Here is a 6,000-nt window from a genome sequence, read left to right as displayed (position 1 = left end):
CTCGTTTTCGGATTTTTTTTGATATACATGGAATTAAGCATGAATTTTCTGCACCTATTACCCCACAACAAAATGGAGTGGTTGAGAGGAAGAATAGAGTTGTTCAAGAAATGGCTAGGGTCATGCTCCTTAGTAAGAAACTTCCACCAAAGTTTTGGACTGAAGCCCTAAATACTGTTGTTTATGTCATAAATTGCGTGTATTTAAGGCCCGGCACTTTACAAACTCCATGTGAATTGTGGAAGGGATTGAAACCTAATGTAAAATACTTCAAAACTTTTGGGAGTAAGTGTTACATTTTCAAAGATAGAGAGCCTTTGGGAAAATTTGACTCCCGAAGTGATGAAGGTATTTTTCTAGGGTATTCAACCACTAGTAGGGCTTTTCGAGTCTATAACCTGCGAACTTCTTCTCTAATGGAATCAATTAATGTGGTTATGGATTACACAGGTTCACCTACTCCAGCAACAAATGAGGATGGCAATGGTGAGTCTCCAATCTTGGATACTGAACCACAAAGTTAAAGAGAAGCTGAGATCTAATCTCAAGAAGTTGTGACAGCACCATCCTTACAAGTAAGTTCAAGTCCAAAGAGTGCACAAAGAAACATCACTCCTGATGCTTCTGTCACCACATGTCCTGAGTTCAAACCACCAACAAGGGTGAAACTGAATCATCCAGCTCAACAGGTGATTAAAAGTGTATCGGATCGAATGAAAACCCGAAGACAGATTCGAGATAAGGTATCACTTATGTGTTATGTTTCATTAATTGAACCTAAGAATTTTAAAGAGGCCTTGCTAGATGATAATTGGGTCAATGCTATGCATGAAGAATTAGGTCAATTTAAACGTAACAATGCTTGGACTCTAGTTCCCAGACCTAGAGACATGAATGTGATAGGTACCAAGTGGATCTTTAAAAATAAATCTGATGAGAATGGTACTGTGGTTAGGAATAAAGCTAGGTTGGTTGCTCAAGGCTACACACAAGTAAAGGGTGTTAACTATGATGAGACATTTGCCCCAGTTGCACGTCTCGAATCTATTCGTATTTTAATTGGTGTTGCTTGTTATCTTGGTTTCAAATTGTTTCAAATGGATGTGAAAAGTGCCTTTCTGAATGGGTACTTAAAAGAAGAGGCATATGTTGAGCAACCAAAAGGGTTTGAGGACCCTAAATGTCCAAATCATGTCTATAAGTTAGACAAGGCTTTGTATGGATTGAAACAAGCTCCTTGGGCTTGGTATGATAAACTTACTACATTTCTTCTTGATAATGACTTTCAAAGGGGTAGTGTGGATAAGACCTTATTTGTGAAACATACTAAGTCTCATATTCTTGTTGCTCAGATTTATGTTGATGATATTGTGTTTGGATCCACTGCTGATCATCTTGTGAAATATTTTTCGAATTGCATGACACATGAGTTTGAGATGAGCATGATGTGAGAGTTTTCTTATTTTTTGGGTCTTCAAATTAAACAGTCTCCTTCAGGTATGTTTGTTTCTCAGTCTAAGTATGCCAAAAATCTTGTGTCAAAATTTGGTCTTGAGTCTGCCAAACATGTACGCAGTCCCATAAGCACCAGTCTTCACCTTTCCAAAGATTCCTCTGGTACTGATGTTGATCCTACCCTTTATAGGAGTATGATAGGGAGTCTTTTGTATCTCACAGCCAGTCGTCCTGACATTGCTTTCAGTGTAGGTGTCTGTGCCCGTTACCAAGCCAGTCCTAAAGAGTCTTATCTATTTGCTGTCAAACGCATCATTAAATATGTTAATGGGACATTGGGGTATGGGGTTTGGTTTTCTACTGACACTACAACTGAAATTACTGGTTTTTCTGATGCCGACTGGGCAGGGTGTGCTGATGATAGGAAGAGTACATCCGGGGGGTGTTTTTACCTTGGGAATAATTTGGTTTCTTGGCACAGTAAAAAGCAAAATGCCATCTCCCTTTTGACTGTTGAGGCTGAGTACATTGGTGCAGGGAGTTGTTGTGCACAAATGCTATGGATAAAGCAAATGCTTCATGATTATGGGATAGAACAGAACACTCTCACTCTTTTCTGTGATAACACAAGTGCCATAAACATTTCAAAAAATCCTGTCCAACACTCTCGTACCAAACACATTGACATCCATCATCATTTTATACGAGAGTTAGTGGAAGAAGGCCTTGTTGTTTTGGAACATGTACCCACTGAGCATCAAAAAGCTGATATTTTTATAAAACCCCTTGATCTTCTTCGATTTGAGTTTCTTAGAAAGACCTTGGGTGTAGTGCTCAATAACTAGGCTGTTTCCTGTTCTTTAAAGTGAGTGTGAGTGGTTGGCTTATTGTTCTTGGATGTGATAATCTCATTGTCATTGAGTCCTGATATCTTTGCATCAAAAATTTATTTGAACACTGCTCATGTTTCTTACAAGATCTCAATCTTCTTTGTTCATAGCTCATTCTGAATGCCCATACTCATTTACTTCATGATCTCATTCTGTACACATTCTTGAGATAAACTGTTGTAGGGGTTTCCGCATAAGTGATCAAAGTTCTCTATGGACCACTAATAGTGTTTCTGGTACTTTTTCAGAGGAATTGACCTATACTAGTATATCATGGGTGATGTTGAGTCTCTTAACCATCTACCATTTTTTTTTACTTCCATGGTTTCTCCCTTCGTTCATTAAAATCTGGGCATTAGGAAAAGGCTACCTCAGAGGCACTAACCAGGCCATCATTTTTGATTTCATTCTTCTCTGGTTTGGTCTCCATACTCTTCAGCGTGCATGCCACCAGTGAGTGCCTACAAGAAAGAAAAGTTCAAAAAAAGAAAAAAAAGAAAAGAGGATTCATTGATTGAGGGGGAGCCTTCGCGTTTACTCAACAAATACCCCATGATTCCTAGTGGTTTGACTTTTCTTTGTGATGGTCCGTTACTCTTGTCAAAGGTCCAGCCATTCGATCACTACGAGGATTAACTCTAGCTTTGTGGTTCTCAAGGATTGTATACACACACATTCTATTAGTGAGCTCTCATGTGTGTTTTTGAGTTCTGCATTCTTATGATGCTTATGGCTTTGATTAAATTCTATCTGTTTTGTTCATGACCTGGTGTTTCAAATTTTCTACAAGTTTTCAGGACTCATGATTGATGGATTCTTTTATCCTAGTGGTACAGTCATTCACTTGGACTCCCCGCTGATTACAGGACACCTTAGTTGGTTTTTGTTTTTTTTTTTTTAAAAAAAAAAATTTGTTTTGTCCCCGCTCGAGCGGACATTCCCACGCTCGAGCGTGGTTTTGAGCCTTGCAACATTTTTGCTTTTAGCTTTACAGTTCTGCGAGGGGTGAATTGGCGCTCGAGCGTCCTTTTTCGCGCTCGAGCGGGTCTCTGCGTATGTTGTCTCACGCTCGAGCGGACTGGTTTTGTATAAATTCTTCCCCCCCGTCTCTTCACTTCATTTTTCCCCACATCTCATTCTCTTCTAGGGTTTTGGCAATTTGTTACTGTGTCTACCTTGGTCTGAGCATTGTTCAGATTTGCTCTTCTCTCCCATCTCAAGTATACCTCTTTTCTGATTCCACTCTGTTTTCCCCCTTTCTTTTCGAAGTTGTATTGGCATTTTTTATTTTTTTGGTCAGTAGTTGTTTTTTTTTTTTTTTGTCTCATTTCTTACTCATGTTTATAGTTTGATGGGTCTCAATAAGTTGTCTGTTTTTTTTGGGTTTGGTTTACAGTGTATAGATGCGTCTATTTTGGTTTTTGTTCATCATGTTTAGGGTTCTTCATTGTCGATGTTGTTTACTTCATCATGATGTCATATCTCTATCTCTTGCATCTAGAGTTAGTGGTTTGGAGAATTTTTTCTAGTTTTTTGTTTTTTTTGTCTAGGGTTTCAATTGGGGATTTTTTTTGTTCCATGTATTGCCCTATGATATTGTGATTTCATTTATTGCATTGCCCTCAGGTTATGAGTTCCCCTCTTTTTTGTTAACTATGTTGGACTACTGGTTATTAATGGCTGCTTTGTTTAGCAAGTTACCTATTTGTCATTTTGGTTTTTTTGTGTCTACATTGTTGCCTCATTGTTTATGTTGCTATATCAAACTGTGTTGCGAATGTTTTGTGGTTTCTCTGTTGGTTAATGTTTGGTTTTGGGTTGGGGGTTGTTTGTCGTGGTTTAGTCATGTCCACCTTCAAAAGACGAAAGTCTACTGTCTCTCGGCCTACCTATAGCACTGAGCGCTTTCCATCGGCTGAGAAAGCCAAGTTGTACCGAGAGTCTTATCCTGCCCGCTCCATTCATCTTGAACGTAATGTTCAACCCTCCACATTCGAGTCTATCCCTATCCGTTCATTATTTGATCCCTTGAGTGGGGATAATGTTCTTTTATTTTCTGGTTCTCAAAACCTATCTTGGGTGCGAGAATTCTATTGTAATATGGATAGTCTTGACAATATTGGGCCCTCCTTCAAGACTTGGGTCCGGTCTAAACCCATTACTGTTACCACCGACCTTATTCGAGAGATGTTAGGGATTACTGAAAGATTTCCAATCTTCTATCCTTTTCCAGTGCGCCCCACTTGTGACTTTGATGAGGTTGCCCACACCCTTTGTGGTTTCCCTTGTTCTTGGCCTTATGGTTATTTGATTAAACAAAATGAGCTTCTTCCACAGTTTAGGTTGCTCAACCTTATTATGTGTGCCAATATCATTGTTACCACCCATAGCTCCGAAATTAACCAGGACCAAGGGTTTGTCCTTCAGTGCCTTGCTCAAAACCGTGCCATCGATCTTGCCACCTTGATCATTCAAAAGATGGTTGCTGTTTTTGAGCGCAACAATCTTGGTTTACCCTATGGCTGTCTTATAAACCGGCTTTTCGCCAAATTTAAGGTTCCTGCTTTCGATGAGGATGAGTTTGCTTCCCCTTCCCGGCCTTTTACTAAAAAGACTGTCTCCCAGAGTCAGTCTCATATTCGGGGGGTTTTTTTTGGTTCCGGTAGATCTAGTGCAGGTACTAGTGATGCTGCAGCCATGGCCGAAGAGGTTGAGTATGATGCTACTGCTGCTGGGGGAGATATTGGTGAGGAGGAGCAGCCTCCTCCAGTTCGTACGGTTCGTGGTTAGCTTTAGTCCTTTGAGAGATCTGTTGCTTCCTGGTTTGACCACCTCGAGGGGAGGATGGATATCTTTGAGGCCAGGCCTCACAGATCTTGAGACCACAGCTGACACCCAGTTCAGTGCCTTGGAGGCTTCTTCCCAGCGCATCGAGGAGTCCGTGGCTTAGTCTTCTGCTCAGCTGGCTCAGATTTTGTTTTTACTTCAGATGCAGTCCCAGCCCCCTGCTCCTTGATCTTTGTTGTTCTGGTCAGTTTCTCTTATTTTTGATCCCTCCCGGACAAAAAAGGGGAGTGGTATTCAGTTGGGTGTTCAGTTAGTCCACATTTTCCAGTATAGTAGTTTTACTTTGGTTTATATCCTTCATTGGTACAGTTGGATAGCTGTTTGGTATAGTTGGATATGTTGGATATATTTTTTGGATAGTTGTTTTTCTTTTTAATGGATAGACTTATATTTTGTTCTTTAATACAGTTCCACAGATTTTGGTTGGTATTGTGTGGTTGTTTCTCTTTCAGGGTGAATGTTCAAAAGCTTGGATTTCATATTTTCATGGATGTTAATGTTGGCTCATAGTTGTTAGTGTTGTTAGTCTTGTTTTTGTGTTTTTGATAGGAAAATTGGTTTAGTGATTTTGTTAGGAAAATTGTTTTAGAATGGTTTTGTCCGGGATTTGACAAAGGGGGAGATTGTTAGGACCCTTCGTTGTCAAATTCCATGGATCAAAACCAAGGTTGTAATATGTTATAATTTTCCAGTTTTTCTAGTTTTGGTCTTTCCGCTCGAGCGGGGTTTGCACACTCACAGCATCTCTGTCAAGCCTACAAATATACTGGATGGTGTGATTCGACGCTCGAGCGTGGAAACTTCCGCT

Source organism: Camellia sinensis, chromosome 10, assembly GCF_055761805.1.
Source record: "Camellia sinensis isolate YWXY chromosome 10, ASM5576180v1, whole genome shotgun sequence".
Lineage (NCBI taxonomy): Eukaryota > Viridiplantae > Streptophyta > Magnoliopsida > Ericales > Theaceae > Camellia > Camellia sinensis.
Note: the sequence above shows the minus strand (reverse complement) of the source record.